The sequence below is a fragment of the Cavia porcellus genome, unplaced genomic scaffold (genome assembly GCF_034190915.1).
Source record: "Cavia porcellus strain 051 isolate PalLab524CR breed Dunkin Hartley unplaced genomic scaffold, mCavPor4.1 scaffold_1, whole genome shotgun sequence".
NCBI classification, from domain to species: domain Eukaryota; kingdom Metazoa; phylum Chordata; class Mammalia; order Rodentia; family Caviidae; genus Cavia; species Cavia porcellus.
Genome location: NW_026947484.1, coordinates 238,962,508 through 238,981,140, shown reverse-complemented (window position 1 = coordinate 238,981,140; position 18,633 = coordinate 238,962,508). Strand labels below are relative to the sequence as shown.

Genomic DNA, 18,633 nt, shown 5'->3' with positions numbered 1-18,633 from the left:
ATGAGCACTGCACAGCGGGGCTCCGATATTTTATTCTATCTCACTATGATTAAAAACTCCTATCTGTTTATGATTAGAGGCTTTCTTTCAAAGTTGTCCTCACGTATATAATTTTTTATTTAAATGTTCATTCTGCATATTTTGTTCTTTGTTACGTTCGTGCTCTCTTCCTTCTATAGTCTTGTTAGTTTTTTTTTTTTTTTTCTTTTTCATTTTTATTGGTACCAGGGATCGAACTCATGACTGCCTGCTTACAAGGCAGGTGCTTATGCTGCTGAGCTAAATCCCCAGCCCCATATATTCTTGTTAGTTTTTAAATGCCTGATCATTTGAAATGATGACATAAAAAGACTGTTTAGATGTTCTGCGTATGTTGGTAGATTTCATCATAGGTAGAGCCTAGACTTTTTACTGGGTAATTAAAGCTTTATTCCATCGATTGCAAATTGTCTGTCTGGAGCGTAAAATTCTGGCTGTCACAGTCTTAGCTGGTGCCTTGTACACAAGGGTGCGTGGCATCTTTTGCGTTATTCCCAGCTGACACCTCTACCTCCGGTCAGCCAACAGGGGGGAAGGAGTGCTGTCCAGTTGATCCAAGAGGAGAAAGCTCCCCCACGCAGCTGCTGAGACAAACTTTCGCCAGACTTTTCCTCTCTACTCTCAACTTCATTCACTGTGCGAGACACGATCAGGGCAGGTCTTCAGCTTTCAAGAAACTGGAGAGAGTTCAGCTGAGCCATTTCTCCTCTGCTCGCCTTGACCAACTGAGGGTTCAAAACGCTCACATCCAATAGTTGGAGTCACGCATCCTTCTGCTTTCTTGCCTGTAGCATTAGCTGCTGGGGGACTATTTCTACTCATTTGTATATTTGATACAGAAGCCCTCTAACTGAAGCTTTACTTAGGTTTCGAGGGAGCTAACAGAGGAAAGCATCTTTGCTAAATATGCCTCCTCTCACACAAATACCTTCTTTAACACAGCAGACTTGTATTCTTGCTACAGGTATGCATTTATTCTCTTTGCTTTATCTCTCATATGTTCATTATCTTTGTTTAGTAAATATGGATTTACAAATCTGAGACACTTCTGAATCACACACACACACACACACACACACGATTTCCAACTGCTCTACTTCCACAAGCTATCTGGAAAAGATCTTACACATTTCATCTTAATGACTACTTTAAACCCAAAATAATTTTTATTGATAACAGTAGTATGGTAATTCATTACGGTATGCTGTTACCCAAGTGCTAATTAAAAGGAAAGATAGTTGAAGGATAAAGGAGGGCTTGAAAGCACATCACACAAAAGTTCTTTCCTAATATATTTGCTGTCTATCACACTTAGTACTGCATGGTGGGTTGGCAGGTTAATTATGCACTAGGCAGGAGAGCAGGTACAGAGGATGTTACAATCTCAAAAGCAAACACTTACAATCATTTTATCTAAATATAAGACAAACTCACCTTGATGAAGGATTGCGTTTAGTGATTGTATGTAAGGCGACCTCTCTACCTAAGGATTGCAGGTGGCATCAAGTTAAATGTCACACAGGAGATCTCATGGAGAAATGCTGACCCTGCATCAGCTATGAGTGGTTCTTCCCTGCTATCCTGGATATCTTCAAGTTTACTCGACTTGTTTTTTAACTATTGAAGGTTCTTTATTCTATATTTTCTTCTGAAGCCATAGCTTCTATTGCATATCTCTCACATGGTATTTATAAACACATTTTTCCTCTTTATTGATTTTTTCTACTTACATATCAGGATTCAAAAGCTTTCACAGGAAAGTGTACTCAACTTCTGAATGAGAGAAAATATTCCTTCTGGTTTCTGTTCTGTGTCTCCATTCAATCAGTTTCTTTGTGTGTACTTTGATTTTATCCATGGAATTTTCTGTATGTCAGATAAATGTATTTATTCCAGATAGTTTGTGGAAGTGTAGCAGTTGGAAATTGTGTGTGTGTGTGTGTGTGTGTGTGTGTGTATGTGTGTGTGTGTGTGTGTGATTCAGATGTGAATGAGCACCTACAGCTCAATACAATACTGTACACTAAATGTACAATTCCTAGATTACACAAAAATTTGGAAACTTGTTCTTGTGATCATTATACTTTTCCTGTGCAAACCAGGTTCCCACTGGCCTAGCTCAGTAGTAGCTTCCCATTATGTTGGTTTGCGTGAAGCTGAGAACATCACCCCCTCAACTTACCTATTGCTCCAAAATAAATACAACTTTGCTATTCCTAACCAACCATCTCAGATTTGGAAAACAACAAAAGGCATATTATTTTGCAATAATTTCAGTTTGTTTTATTTTTAGAAGTCTTATTTCCTCTCAAAACAGACATGCTTCACCAATATGAAGACTGAGCTTAGTATTTTATTTTAACTCCAACCTCTTCATGTTTTTGCAATATGGTATACAGTTAGTAATACTTATTCATTTCACCTCATCCATCCATTAAGTACTAAGGAAAAACAAAGCCTCAGATACTGAGCTAAACTGATGTGCTGTGTTGTAGCACATCATAGGAAAGAATCACAAGATCTCGGTCTTTGGGAGGAGAAACTGTGAGCTCTCTACAGTGACAATTTCCCTGAAAGGTGCATTGTAGGTGTGAGACAGTGAGAGTGGGCAGCACGATTGCTGCAGCCTGCCAGGCTCTTCTGAGTGTGCTTTGCCTTTGGGTGGCCAGAATTTTACTGCAGGGCCATCAGCTGAAATGACGCTTTGACAACTTTGCCTGACATGGTGGCTAATGGTGACAATGCCATCCTGATAAATACTAGCTTGTATATATCATTTTATTAGTGTCATCAGACATAAAACTGTGAGAAAAATAGTAAACTATGAACACAGCTGAGTTAAGTTATTTATTCTGAGAGGTATTTATAACTGAGAGGTATTTTCTGAAGATGGAGAACAATGCTATTCCCTCTCGGATTACTGATGACCAAAGAACAATGATTTGCATCTTGCAAATATCTTTATAGCTTCAATTCTGCTTTCTTCACATGATAACCTGGTTGGTTAGATCAAATGGAGATTGTCACCCTGACTTTCTAGATGAGAAAACTGAAGAGGTACATTTGCATGCTAAGGTTGTTGGACCAGTATGTGCCAGCCAATGTCTTCTGATCCTTGGCTTTCTCTTTCTACCAGAATCCAGCCTGAGGTTCCAGCCATTCTCGTGTCTGTCTGGTATTTATGTTGGAAACAGGAACATGTATGTGATGCTCAAAGGAGGGCGTATGCAGCTGATGAACTTGCTGGAAAGCACAGATGTAAGAGAAGATATTGTGACACTCGTTTAGATCTTTCTTTCTGAAAGCTAAGGCAGGAGACTATGTGATGGATTCTTTTTAATATGGCCTTATTGTCAGAGAATGGCTTCAATATGCACTGTAAGCATTAAATGCTAAAAATAATAACAGCAATTATAGATTGTTCTGACACCGGAAGAGCAGAATTATGCTTCTTAACTGCATTTGCCTTTAGCCAATAAAAATGCAAAACCACTTTCCTGCAGACTGTCTTCTACTGTCCTAGATTACCAAGAGATGGCAGCATTCCATCCATCATTCAGCAGCTATGCATTCCTTGCCCGGGAACCAAGATCTCTTTTCCCAATAAAGTGCTGAGAGAAAAGAATAAAATTTATAATATGAGTCTATTTCACCCATTGTCACAAAATCATGCAGCCTTGGATTGCACAGATCTAGGCTTTGGTGTTGATTATACATAACTGTACTGATTCAAAAGCCCCATTTAAAAATAAACACAGGGTATAGAGTTGAAGCAGTGTGCAAAATCCACTGAGTTATAAGTCAAGAAAGAGAATGGTGGTGTGTGGCTTCTCCTTCAACGTGCTTGAAGATTTTCCTTTGCTGGCTTCTCTCTCCCTACAGTTAAAATGTGCTGTTACTAAAGCTGGGTGCCTCCTTGTTGTCCAGAATGATATTCTGTCTGGAGATTGGTATTGTCTGTCAGTGAGATATTTTCATAAACCCCAGTCCATGAGCACCTGCTACTCACTGAAAGCAGCCTCAGACGTGGGATCCTTTCCATGGAGAGGTGGGAGGAAGTCGTTCTTTGGCTAGATGCAGAGCTGGCTGTAAAGTTAAATATTTCAGAAGCTGAAGTTTCCAGTGCTCATTTTATCATACAATCTTTCTTATGATCTTTTTCCATAATTGAGTTATGAATTATGACAGAGGCCAATAGAAAAATAATTTTGATGCTTTTCTATAACAAAATGAACTCTTTAAAGTACGTGTGTATATTGCAATTTCTCCTTTTTCTTGTCTTTTGGTAATTGTATAGTCTTACCATTAATTGTCTTCAGTTGTCAAATATTATGCATTTGTTGCAAAATTAAATTGTCATTCAATGATCTCCAAATGTGAACTAGCTTGGCACAGTTTACGGAGCTGTAGATTCTCTGCTAATGTGTCTCATTGCCTTCCATGTTAGTGCAGGTCACTGCAATCTCCCCTTGATCAGAGAACTATAGAGCTAGAAATCATCTGCTATTTATCTTCATCTCTCCTGCGGGATGACTCATTTATCTCAGAGGGTGAGAGGAAGTGTCAGAAGTCACACAGCAAATTAGTGGCACAGGCAGCCGTGGGTCAGCCTAGTGGTCCTCCTTCTACACCAGTGTGGTTTCTATGCAATCATGATGCATTTTTAAAAATGTTCAGAAAACAGCAGTTTTTCTGCAGATGGCGACTCATAGCTACAATCCTTTGGGAAGCCAGAGTTGTCTGGACAGCAGACATGGCCAGCATCGGAATGAGTTTCTGAGCAGAGGAGCAGCAGTGGAAACCAGGGATTGTTCTCTGCAGAGCAAAGGAAGGCGTGGGTGAGTCCTGGTGCTTGTGCAAAGTCATAGGTTTCCACCTGTGGCCCGGAGCTGACGAGCTCTCAGTTTTTCTCTGGATTTGGAAGCAGGAATAATTTATCTCTTACAAGAAACTCCATGTCTGTAGATATCTAAAAGAGAGAGTTGATCCAGCAGAACTTTCTGGGAATCTTTCTTTGTTTTACATAGCTGGAAAATTTTTCCTAAACCGAATTAAGGCTTTGAAATGAGGAACATATTGAGAGAGGCAAGGCTGAATTGCATGTAGCTCAGGTCCTAAGTAGAGAATTACTGAAAGCTCTCAGAGTGCTTCTGACCTCAGGGCTGGAGAGGCCCTGGAGGATGGTGCCTCTCTGACTGATCACCCAGTGGACTGAACTTCTCCTGCAGCTTCTTCCTAGACAGCAACAGTGCGCCAGCGGGCATTCCCAGGGATGTGGAGATCCCGACTGATAACACCAAAATCTTCATTCCTTTAGTATAGACGAGGGCTTGCAATAAGCAGAAAACCCTGAGAAAGGAATTGTGTCTTTCAAAGATTTCTCTCTCCATCAGAAGAAAGCCTTGGTGTGGCTTTGCCTACTTCCAAAACTGTGAACAATTCTTGGTAATATTGATACTCTTATGTGTTGGATGTGATTTTGAGTGGTTTTCATTGGTTAATGTGTACTGCCCAGAATAATCCAAATCAATTGTTACTGTTGTTACCAAGTTGCCACTCTTTCACTCATAAAACTGAAACTCAGAGAAATTAGACAATGTCTTGAAGTCAGGCAAGTACTAAGTGGTGAGATTTCATTTTGAACCAAGAGACTTAACTCTAGACTCTGTTTTAACTAAATGTAGCTGTCCTCTGGCAAAATCCTCTTCCATCAGGAGTAGCACGGTCTGTAAAATCTCAGAATGCAGCTGGCCGTGCTATGTTTCCAGAGAACACAAAGATGATCAGAGTGTGAGCCTCAGGTAGTGTGTGAGGAGTTATGCTTGATCAGGAGATATAGTTTCTCCAGTATGATTGCAGATGGTGCTTAGTGCTGAGGACAGTGACCTCCCGCAGTCACCTTCCTCGGAAGGCCACAGCTAATCTACCAAGAGTGAAGTTGTGGCAGACCAGTCTGGCCACTGGGTATGGACAGGTGATCCCTGAGCTTTGTCATCTAATGAAACAAACAGAGATTTTCCAATAAACCTCCATGTCAAGACTTCACCGTCTTGCATCCATCAAGTTTATTTCTTTCTCATATATTGTGGGAAATGGAATATGACCCTGATTTACACTGTTCTCAGAAAGCAAACTTTTCCAGCCCTGGTTTCCAAAGAGATCCTGTGGGAAAAGGGAGGAGGGAAATGCCATTCTCCAAAAGACTGCTCTGCGCTTCTCTGTGGAACTCAGTGTGTGAACTAAACAGTAAGAAGACACTTTGAGCCCCTGGCTCGAGCTCAGGAACTGCTCACCATTTTCTTGCTTCTGTAGTTCCAATTTAGCTCCCTTTCAGGGTTCCTGTCTTTTCATCCCTCCTTCATGGACCTGATTTCTCTGTGTACCTGTTCATGAATTCTTGCACTAAAGAAGTTTCCGTGGTAAATTCTGTCATCTCTGTATTTGATATCTTAGCCTTGTTTGAGAGTCCTGAGAAAAAAACCAACTCCCCTGTCCTCTCATGTTAACAACATGGTTTATCTCTAAGACAGTACAATAGTTTGCAAGAGGAACTTTACTGCTGTGCAGAGCCCTTCGAGGCCTGGGAAAGAGTCTATGGCAAAAATTCACCAAAGTCTTAGCAACTCCACAGTTATTGAGCAAAGCAGCAGAAAAGGACACATTTGTAGAAAGAGATGAGACTTTTGCCTCAGACAAGAGTCAGAGGGACAGAAGGTGCTGGGCAAGTGGCTGAGCTGTAATTCTTTCCATCTTCTTTATGTCTGCATCCCTGGGCTCTGGGCGGCTTTCATTCTTGCTGGGCGCTGCTCACTGATACAGAAGAGTCAACATTTTAGACAGTAAATTATATATGTATGTATGTATATATTCAGTAAAGTAACACTGATTACCGATTCAATGACAACACCAACTCAACACTCACAGGAAGACCTCTATCGGAGAGTGAGCTATGACCTCAAATGTGCCACACAAGTCATCCAGGGACCCACGTGTTCAGCTGGATTGAGTGATCTGCCCATGCCTCCCTTTCGCTCTGCTCCCTGCCTCTCACGGTACCTGGTGTGCTTGGTAGTAACTGTGTCTGTTCAATCACCTGTCTTTCTCACGGAGCTATGATTTCTAAGAAGGCAAATGCCATGCATTTATCCAGAAAGCCCAGAACATGATTGCTCACCAGATATTTGACTAATAATTGGAAGAGCTTATCTGAGGTTATCTACCTCCTCAGATGCTAGATTCTCTGCAGGAGTGATTGGGACCAGATGAACTGCGGCACAGTCTGAGACTCTGGGCTGATACATATGTGAAGGATTTTCAGAAATAGAAAATGTGCCGTGTGGCATCCTCACCAACAACACAACAGGTCGGATTCCGTTCTGTGTGGAAGAATTGAGTCCTCGCCCTTCTTGTCAGGTCTTAGAGCAGCAATTAGAAAACAGATGCACCAAATCGCATTGAGGACATTGACCCTGAGACCTCTGAAGGCAAAAAACCAGAACTTTATGAACTACAGATCCTGATTTATTCCATAAATAGACAGGATTAGGACGAGTGTGAGTTCTGAGGTCACAGGTGGAGGTTGCCACCGTCGGGGTGCAAGCTGTAAATGGATTTTCACAGATACCAGTGGCAGAGCTGCTTGCTTCATTCAGGCAACTTAGGCAAAGGCTGGAAAATCTCCTTTGATTTTCAAGGTAACGGCAGATAAAGGATTTAATAGACTTCTCTCCATCTATACAAATCTCCAGTCAGGCTGTGAGTGGCTTTTCTCCCCTAACATAGACTCCTGCAGAAACTGGCTCCTGGCATAGAAATGGCAGCACCAGAGCAAAGCTGCTCTAGGCTGAATAATTATTTCATGTCTGATCCCTGGGTCTAACACCAAGTGAGCGAAGCAAGCCCTTTAGTAAAACAAATCCCCACATTACGCCGAGAGGAGCAAAGAGACAAATAGGAAGAGGCAGCCAATTCCGTTCCGGGCAGGCGCTGGTGCAGATTGCCAGAGGGCATCTGCCATGGCTAACAACAAAGTCCATCTCCACGTGAGATTTGGGGCACACTGCTGGCTGCCTGCTCCGGCCCCCGCCGGCAGGATGCCGCAGAAGGTATGTTAGAACCGTGTCACTTCCAGTATAGACGTGATGCCAGGTAAATTGATTTCCATTTTTGCTAACTGAAAGCTGGGAACTAATGGGAGGATGATTTCTTGGTAACATATGGGCACATGGACATTTTCTAGTTTAGTGACTTGTGTATTATCTGTTCATCTCTCTATTAAGACATTTTACTATAATTATTTATATTGCCCCTGGCTGAAACAAACAGAGCTATTTGTTGGAAGGTTAAATGGGGAGAGTTGATAACTTCAGCTCATGCTTGGGGAGACAGAAGAGATATGACACTCGCATTACTCCAATTATGTTCCAGAAAGCGAAGATGTCAGGAAAGAGCACAGGCTGCAGTGCTGATCAAGGGCAGGGCTGAAGCTCAGATCTCATGCAGCACTGAGTCTGAGTGCCGGGTGGACCTGGGAGATAGTTGTTCAAAACTACTTACTGTAGAAACCAAAGATCCAAAAGAGGAAGGTGACCGCCCCTAGACCACATGGGGATAGACATCTTTAAGAAGATTCAGGACTATTGAAATAAGGTCTTGTGGGTTCTCCATGCTTCTGTATCACCTCTTCCAGAGCACTGGCTCATTTTCTGGGTCAGACTTAATGATCACACTGGCTGAGAAGATCCATATTTTAGGAAAAGTTTCAAAGTTACAGAGAGAGAGAGAGAGAGAGAGAGAGAGAGAGAGAGAGAGAGAGAGAGAGAGAGAGAGAGAGACAGAGACAGAGAGCCAGTAGCCTGGCACAGAGGGGACTACAGTTGCTACAGCACTTACGTATTACTGTGTATTACTGGCATTTAAAATCCTCCCCTTGCATGAACAGCTAAGTTGCTCCAACCCTGCTTACTCTTTTTTACTGACTCGGTGCCTGTGTCCTACTCAAAGCCAGATGCTGACGCTTAATCCCAGTACAGTGAGAGGAGCGAGTCCTGGAGGGAATGTTGGGGCTTGAGGACTCCATCATTATGAATGGAATCTTGTACAATTTATTTTGAGGAGTATATCTTTGCAGGATATGATGTTTGCATTCCTCAGGTGAAGTTGGTACACGCACATAACATCTTAATTCTTTTTTTCATCTTCTTTTTCTCCTTCTATTTCTCCACCTTTTGATCCCATTCCTGTGTGAGAAGGATCCACCTCCCCACCTCTTATTCTCTTTTCCTTTGTTCTTCATTTATAATTTGAGATTCTTACAGAAGAGAAGCCATGTGATAGTTAAGCTTGGGCGTCTGATTTATTTCAGTTAACATTATGGTCTGAGGTGCATCCGTTTGCCTGCAAATGTCTCGGGTTTATCCTTGATGGCCCAGGAGTACTGCGTTGTCTATCAAAGCTATGTTTCCTTTACCCACTCATCTGCTAATGATACACAGACTGCTTCCAAGATCTACTTACTATGAATTGTGGTGCTGTAAACAGCGATATACATGTATCACTGTAATATAATGATCTTAACAATTTCAAGGTATTCCATGAAGGGGAACAGTTGGGTCAAATGGAGTTTTTAGCCTTAGTTTTTGAGGAATCTCCATATTGATTTCCATTGTGTATGCTGATGTATGTTCCCATCAGCAGTGTAGAAGGCCCAATGGAGCTTATTCGCCTTCTTTCCACGGAAGAACCCAGCTAGGAAGTGCTGTCTTTGAAGCAGAGAGCTATCTTCCTTAGACATTAAATCTATTGGCACTTTGATCATGGGATTCTCAGCTTGTAGACTTGTGAGCAATGTAGTTGTGCTGTTTGTGAATTATGCACCTGGTCCAGGGTGTTTGGCTATAGCATCTGAATAGAATTTCGTTATGGATAATTCTCCACATGCCCTCTGGGCTGCCAAATCTGGAGGAGCAGAAGAGATGCTAAAGCCAAGCTTCTGTCTGGTGGAATCAGTGATGAGATGGCTATTTCTCTGGAAGGGTCAGCCACTACAGGTACATAGGAAACTCTCTGTCTCTGACTCTGACCCTGACCCTGTCTCTCAGGCGTGGAGACACACAGAGACATTGACACACAGACTGAAATCAGTGGTACCTCAGTTCCTGAATGCTTTTGTTTTCAAACAGTATGGTTCATGAACAGAAGTGTTTGGCAAAATTTTGCTTTGATTTGCAAACTTTGCATCAGGTGACAAATAACTGCGGCCATCTTTCCTGTGCAAACAAATATGGCTGTCTCTTCCCCAAATAATCGTAAAACAGATTAAGTCCATGAACCAAGCTACTGCTGTAACTGATTCCCTACATTCTGAAAACACATTTCTTTCTGCGGAAAATGTGTCTTAGATTTGTTGGGACTTGAGGTGGATGTTGATAGTGAAAGATCTGGATAATAAAAGAGGAAAGAGCGTTTTGCTTCAGGAACAGAAAATGATGTGAAACAGCATGATATGTGGCTAAAAGGGGGAGGGCGGCATCACGAGATGTCACTAGGGTTAGTTTCACCAGCCTCAGGGGCACCAGTACTGGCATGAATGGAATATGTTTTCTGGAGTTCAGGAGATGAAAATTCTTGTGAAGACACACTTAGACTATCCATTGGAAAGCCAGGATTTAATTAAATGTATTGGTACAGGGATTGCATGTAAAATTCATTGTCAAGTAACCTATATGCCCATCAGCAGATGAACAGAACGGAGGTGTGGCATTTATACAAAATGTAGTCTATCCTGCTGCGAAGAAGATAAACTTGAGTCATTTGTAGAACAATGGATGAACTGTTTTTCTGTTGGTACCAGGAATCAAACCCAGCTCCTCACACCTGTAAGGCAGGCGGGCGCCTCTGAGCTATATTTCCAGCCCTCGATGAAATTTGAGATCATAATGTTAAGTGAAATAAATCAGACATACAAGCTTAAATCTATTGCCTTCCCGTATATGAGAAACACAAAGCATAAATAAAAGCAAAATAAAAGGTAGATAATAGGAGACAGGGGATACATCTTTTGTTAAAGGGAAGGGGACCAAGAGAGGGAGGAAGGGAGGAGAAGATGAAAAAGAAAAAGACTTGAGATGTGTTCCACACGTGCCCCAGCTCCCCCTGAGGAATGCGATCAGTATGCTCTGCAAACATGTACTAATAAAAAATAAAAACTGAAGACAAAAAGTTAAAAGGCGCTGGATTATTTGTAAGAGCAATTATTCTCTTTGATTGGTGACTTACAGAGGGAGCCATGTCTCCCCAACTCCCACATCCATCTGGCACCAACCTTATTCTCTGTCAATCTAAGTCAACTTTAAAGTAAGAGGAAAAATCCTGCAATTGAAGTTGTCTATTTTTTGCTCGTTATGTCTAGCTCCTCAACACTGTCGATGATTAAATCAAATGTTCCAATAACTGCTAATGGTCTGACTGTGACCTAAGATAAAAATGTGAGTCTCATGCAACGCATACTTGAAAGATGGGTGTTGTCCTGAAGTATGCCTGGAATCAGGCCGGCACCTAGGACTTAAACAAGAACCAGATGGGAGAGGGGTCAGGAATGAAGCTTCTCCCAGTCCCATCATGGCCCAATTCTCAGGAGACACTGGCGTTTTTCTCACCGGAAACCACACAGCTTGTGTGGCTTACCAGAAAGGCTGGGTAGTTGATTCCTCCTCCATGATTCTTTATCAATGTTCTACATCTCTGTTTATGACACTACAATACATCTAATTTCTTAACTCTAAACTTTTCCTTGGTTCTTCTCTTTTGCACATTTTCTGCATCAGACTCTGAGTAACAGCTACAGACTGATTCTAAATCAGGTCTTAAATCATTAGTAGTTTCTGCATCTGCACTACTGTACCCTCGTCGAATCTAACACAGACGCACACAAAAGCTGCCAACTGATCTTCTATTTCTTTTCTTTACCTTAGAGTTTCCCACCACACAGCCAGAGTTGTGCTTTGAAAATGTAAATCAGATCGTGTTCTTTTCCTACGCAAGACACGCTAATGACTTCCTAATGCAGCTTAAATCAGAACTCTTTTCTCTGGCTTTTAAAGCCTTGAGCGATAGTCTCTGGTTACCATTTCAGCTCCCTCCTATCCAGCCTGTGATGTGCTGAGAAGTGTGCAAAAGCAGGTGCTTTAAAGCAGCGGCCGGGATGGGGCTGGGCGTTAGTTGGAGGAAGCGCTCACTCTCCGTGTTGCCAATTCCCCTGGTGTAAATGTGCCTTCTCTGGCCGGTTGGGCTACCAAAGTGTTGTGCTGGCTGAAAAAGTGTTGGGGGTGCCAGGTTGTCTCAGTGCCAGTGAGCTGGCACTGTGTGGGCCCTCATCCCAGGCTCTGCGCGTCCTGGTTCTCCTGTATTTCTTCAAACACATCACTTAAGGAAGGCACCTACCTGGGACCTTGTGCCCCATTTTTGCCTCTGCCTAAAATTCATTTCCACCTGCTAGTCATATAGGACAAGATCCATTGTTGCTATGTAGTTCTCATGTGAGCTGAGAAATCTCCTGAAGTATTGTTTGAATGCTTAGGGTTAGTCAGTTTCTGGTACCTCGTCTAACGTTACCTCCGTAGGATTGGAAGCTGTCTGATGTCTCCCTATGACTTGTATTTATCTTTATTGTTTGCCTCCCTGGAACAGGATCCCCATAATTGCAGGGAACTTCTCTGTCATGTTCTCCGCTGTATACCCAGTGCTAGGGCAGCATCTACCACACACACAAACTGCTCAATTCAGAAAAACAAATCAATGGATAAAATAGCATTTTCAGCACAATTGATTTCCACTTGTCTCCATTGTCTTCTATTAACCAAAAAGTCAAATTTCTCAAACAAAAGTTGCTTTTTTCTTGTTTTACCATTTTTCAGTCATTCATATCCTAACCTGCCCCTTTGCTCTTCAAATCTCAAAATATTTTTACACTGCTAACTTCTCACCAGGCCTGTAATCTTTTAAGAAATCTTTTATGACTTTTTCAGACCACAATGTCTGGTAACTGGTGATGTGGTGCCGTGTGATGGCTCACTTCTCGCTGTCCAGTGACTGCTGTGTGTCTATTGGATGCTGCCGGCACCTATCAGTTCTCCTGGCCTTTGACCCTGAGCTCCTATTGGTCCACCTTCAGTCCTTCTTCAGTCAGTACCGAGATCTCTGGACCATTTCAAGGACACAGCCACACTTAGTCAACATCTGCTAACTGTACAGCTTTTGGGATGTTCGAATGTTCATGACCTGGACTTCTTTTGTTTTCCTCCAGGTCTCTGTCCTCCATCTTTCTTTACCTTGCTTTGTGCTGCTGACACATGTGTGCCTTCCATTCCCAACTCGTCTCTCCTCCTTCTCTAAGAGCCAAGGCAGTGAGAAGTATAAGTCTGAGCTGGGCGGCAGGAAGGAGAATGAGGTGACAGCCTGGTCTCCGTCCCCCCTCTGCAGGCTCCTCACTGTCTGCTTCCTCTCTCGCTGCAATGCCTTAACTCTCATAAGGTAATTTTTCTTCACAGCATTCTCTCTAGATTCCCAGGCCTGATGCATAGTATTGCACCATTGTTTGGAATTTTAGACACAGAACTCATGGCTTTATAAATAGTCTCTTTATTACACTCTCTCCAAATTACTCAGTGTGAGAGTTCATCCTGTTTGCTGCTAAATCCTTCAGGATTTTTCTCTTTTTTCAAAGAACATAACCCATGCTAATACATAGCTCGGATAATACCTCTGCTGTTAAGCTTCCTCTATTTCTCAGAGAAATGAGGCTCAACAAAATTTAGCTAAATTGTATTTGACCATGTCATCATTTATATATTGAAATTCCTTTGCATGTAACAAAGCAAAAACAATTCTTGCCTCTGAGAGAAACTAAATTTTTGGAAAGCAGAGCTGGGCTATCTATCTAAATATCTCTCTTGCTTTTCTCTATATTCACGGCCAGCATTAGAGGACAAGTTGCCATCATCTCCCCCCCAGTGCATGACCACTCCAGAGATCTTTACAATTAATCCAGTTTGTAGTCTGTTGTGTGGTCAGAGGAATGTCTAGTGGATATGTCACTACATGCATACACCCAAAACACACACACACACAGAGACTACATACATGGCTTACACAGCCCTCTCACGCCATGGAGGAAAACTGGCTCCTTAACTTGCTTCTGAGTTGTCCAGCGGTCTGTCACGGGCTCCTTCTCCAAGCTGCTCTCCATGGTGCTCTGTTCTCTTTCTCTATTTCCACGTGACACTGACTTTCTTTCGCTGTTTCATGTGCTTCAAGTTCTCTCCGGGCACAGTCTTTGCTCTGCTGTCTCCCCTCCCTAACACGCTCCTTTTTCCTGTCTTCCTCAATGAACTCTTGCTTACTTGATATCTCAGCCTATGCCACTGTTCTCCAGGAAGTACTCCTGGCCTCTGTCCCCTTATGTTTCCGGATTTCTCCTCTTTCACCTCCTCTGGGGGACTGTGTGTCTCTGTGCTCCACTTGCTCACTGGCTGGGGACAGCAGGGTCAGGATTTTCTCACTGGGTATCACCAGCACCTGCCTGGTTGTGTGCGGCACTCATTAAATGTTTGCAAAATAAAAATATGCTCATGACCCAGTTGTAATGGAAGCTTCATCTCCATTGAATTTCCTCATGACTACCTTTTATTCTTTTGATCAGGGTTTCTATTTTAATTGGATTACTAGACAAATGGTCATGGCAAAAACAAATACATTGTTATAAAACTGCGTAAGTTGTGCAGGTTCAGTTTAAAGCAGTGCTAAGTGCAGATAAATAAAAGATAAAACCCAGAGATAAGTGCTGTTAACATATTGGAATACATTTTTCAAGGATGTATTTCTGCATTATTCAATGGTTCTTTGAATACAAGGAACAGCAAATGAACAAACTGGAGTTGGATAAGAAGTGAATTTATCGGAGGGACGTCTAATAAGGTCACACAATCAAAGGGAGAACAATTTTCCAATTACAGGAAGGCAAGAAGAGTAATTGGAACCCAAATCTCAAACTCCATTAGTGTGGTTGCCCTTTGTCTCTGTCTGATCATCCTTCCTATCTAGATAGCTTTCTTATGTCTTCCTGGAGATTAGTTTCCTCCACATGGAGAATTCTAACTCTAGGCTGCAAAAGATTTTCCTTCTTCGAGTTTGAAACACACTCTGATTCTGGGAAAACTTATATCCACCATATTCTCTTGCTTCAGATGCCGAACAAATGAGCTGGCGACATGGAAGGATGTAATCTGATGTGGAGCAGGAACGAAGGCAAGAAGAAGAAACTGGGCAGAGGGAAAGGGGAGCAAAAAGGACCAAAAAATGCTATATTTATGTCCCAGCGCACCGACATGAGTGGTGAATGTATTTATATTTATTATGTTTTGCACGCATATACTACTACAACTTTTTTACAAAGAGAAAAATGTTCCAAAGAAGGCTTTTGGAAGCTGCCCATTACCTTGAGTGTGTGCGTGTGTGAACGTGTGTGTGCACGTGTGTGTGTGTGCGTGCTTGAGGGTGGTAAGTCCACTGTTTCATAGGCTGCACCCCCTGTAATGATTCAGCCACGCAAGCTCCCAGGCCAGGAGAAGCAGGAGTGCTAATCGTTTCCATCCTGTAGAGAGGCTGCCCCTGAGCACCGGGAGGTGGAGGTGAGGAGACCTGGGCCGAAGGAGGAGGCCTGCAGGGAGGCTGAGCAACAAGACCCTGGATTCAGGCCGCAGTGAGGAAAGTCATTCAAAGGAAAGGCCAGAGCCCAGATGAGCTCATTTCTGAGAGGAAATAGGAGTTAATGAATAAAGATAGCACGAGAAATCTAGGGAGATAATTGGCCTTACTAGATAGAGGGTCTCTTGCCGGAACAGTACATCCTAAAAATGCTAATGCAGAGCCCCAGAAGACCGGAGCGGCCTTAGATAAGAACAGACTCATCACAGCCGTTTGCAGAAGTGTCAGGCAGGGCCTGGAGACTGGGGACATGGATCTGCATCTCGGCCAGGAGGAGAAGGAGGAGGAGGAGGAGGAGGAGGAGGGGAAGGAGGAGGAGGAGGAGGAGGAGGACAGTGTCTGCCACTCACTCTCCTCCTGCCCCACCTGTTCGCAAAGCCTCCCGGGCCTGGCTGCTGTCTTTGCCTGCATCTCACGTGGCGGGGGGTGTTGCAATCAACAATCCCCGAAGAAGTGGACCAAAGCTTTGCTCCTCATGTGCTCCAGGACTGCCTCCCAGAGGTCCCAGGGGCTGTGCTCAGCTCCCGTGCCAATGTCTCAGTGCAGCTCTGTCCGGGCCCTACAACCCCGGTTCTGTGGACTCGGCAGTGCCAGCTACCCACTGAGCACTATTAGTGTTATTTAAGAACCACTTCGCATGTTAGACTCTCGTGGCAGGTAACACGATCTCAAATTCATGAAGCATCTGCTCTCTCCTCATCCAGCCACTCTGGAGATAATCTTTAGAAGGTAGATTTTTTTTCTAATGACTTTAAATTTGAATTTTTTTTTTTATGTGGAAGTTTGGGAGACTTTGAAAAGTCATGCTCAGCGAAAAAAAAGTAATTTATAGTCCCTCTAGTTAATAACCTCTTATGTGCTTTAATAATTTAAACCAATTATCAATGGGAAGGTCTACAGTGTATACTTCGGTGATTGCTTTTCGTATATTCCCTCCTTTCTTTCATGCGTGTGTCACTTGTCCTCAATGTGTCTCCAGTGCCTATTATCTCAGCTTCACACATACAGTAACTGCGTTAGCTAGGAGAACGTGACCTTGACACCGAGAAAAACAGTCCTTTAAAGGATAGCTCAATTAAAATCGCAGGCCTCTGGTCCTGATTGGGCTTCATTACTATTCATGAGACCGTGCGGGGCTGGGTCTCATGCTCACGGGGCCTCAAGGCTTGCTTCAGAAAAGGCGCATTAAAGTTATCAGTGGGATGTCTGCCTGGAGCCTGTGGATGCCCCGTCTCCCACCCCGTCTCCCACGCTCATTAGCCTGACTCCGCTCCAGGAGATCTTTCTCTCCAAAGAACATGTGTTCTGCTGCTAGATTGGGGACCCCTCGAGAGAAACTGCAGTGGGCCCTGGGCGAGGAGATTCAAGCTGATTGGAATGTGAACGAAAGTTGGCAAACTTGAGCGATTTATTTCATCTTCAAGGTCAGTTTTCTCATCTGTAAGATGGGAAGAACAGTTTGTTCTTGGCAATGAGGTGGTGGGTATGAAATGCTTGGCACAGTTCCTGACTCATTAGAAACATCAGAGCTTGAGTAGTAATCATATCGTACAAGCCAATGAGTTACTTCTCATTTTACTATAATGTAAGTGCTATTAGTGTTCAATCATTGCAGAGATAAGATTTATGTGGATAAAAACCAGCAAACACGACATGGGAGTATGTGGGGGGGGGCATATTCCATGCTCTGTTGCTCACAAAGCAGAGAGATGCATTATATGGAGCATGTAGGAAAGGAGGATTCCTTGCAATTTTAGGATAGGAAAGGAGTCACCAACCCAGGCGATGGATGTGGACTCTCAGAACACAAAGAACTAATGATCTGTACCAAGTCAAAAGAAAGCCCTTCACGACTGGAGAGTATTTATATTTACTAATTCTAAAGCTAGGGCATCTGAATTGCTCGGAAGGAGATCAGGTTGCACAGCATCAGTAGAATTTGTCTGTAAGAGGAAGGCTTCAGAAGATAATTCCAGTGCTGTGCTACGCACCAAGTTCAAAGCAGAGTCCAGATCTTTATTGTCCCATACAACCAGCCCTCCTCTGTCTTCAATAACCCTGTGAGGAGTGGATCACAGGGTGTAAGCACATATGACAGAATGAAATGGGGCCACTGTCTTAGAGGTAGTGTGTCAGCAAGAGACAGGATGAAGGGGTGTAGGAACCTGTCACTTTGTGTAGGTTACACGTGGTGGCTTATCATACCTTCCAGCTGGATTTTGTGAATCTCAGCTTTCCAATATTCCAATGACTCTGCAAGAGTTTCTCAACTTTGACGTGATCAACATTTGGGGCTAGATAATCCTTGGAAGTGGGGGATACCTTGGGCACTGAAGGGTGTTTTACAGCATCTCTTGCTTCTGCCTACTAAATACAGGTAGCAGATTTCTTAATATTGACTTTAGAACATGTCTTCAAATATTGACAGATATCCCTTGGGTGGAGAGGAAAACACCCCAGTTGGGAATCACTGCCCTGCAGAAGTGATGGTTATTTGGGTAGATAAATATACCTAACACCTGTATCATGGCTCTCTCAGATCTCAGGTCTGGGCTCTGTTTATGCAGAGGCTCTGCTTGGAGATTTCTTAACTGAGTTGCCTTTGGTCTATCAATGGGGGTGAGCGGTTCCTGTGCCGTAATGTGACTTACCAGTCAAGGGAGAGCTGGCTACACAGAAACAGCTTTCAGATAGAGAAAACTGTTCATCTCAGGTGTGGACCCCGCCAAGCCCAGCCTTTGACTTGCTGTGGGAAAGAACAACACAGCTGCCCTGTCTGCAGTTCCGTGCACAGGGCAGGCCCGTGGGCAGCAGGGTTGTGCTGGATGCGTG

At 43.2% G+C, this 18,633-nt stretch overlaps 1 long non-coding RNA gene across 2 annotated transcripts in view; it reads left to right on the top strand.

Annotated features, from left to right (window-relative positions):
• The window catches only part of LOC111757716 (uncharacterized), a 96,034-nt gene that overhangs the window by 61,167 nt on the left and 16,234 nt on the right, over nt 1-18,633 (top strand). For both annotated transcript variants that reach the window (XR_010041522.1, XR_002791998.2), the window contains exon 3: nt 15,282-15,429. This is a non-coding gene — a long non-coding RNA (uncharacterized LOC111757716). The remainder of the gene's footprint in view (nt 1-15,281; nt 15,430-18,633) is intronic.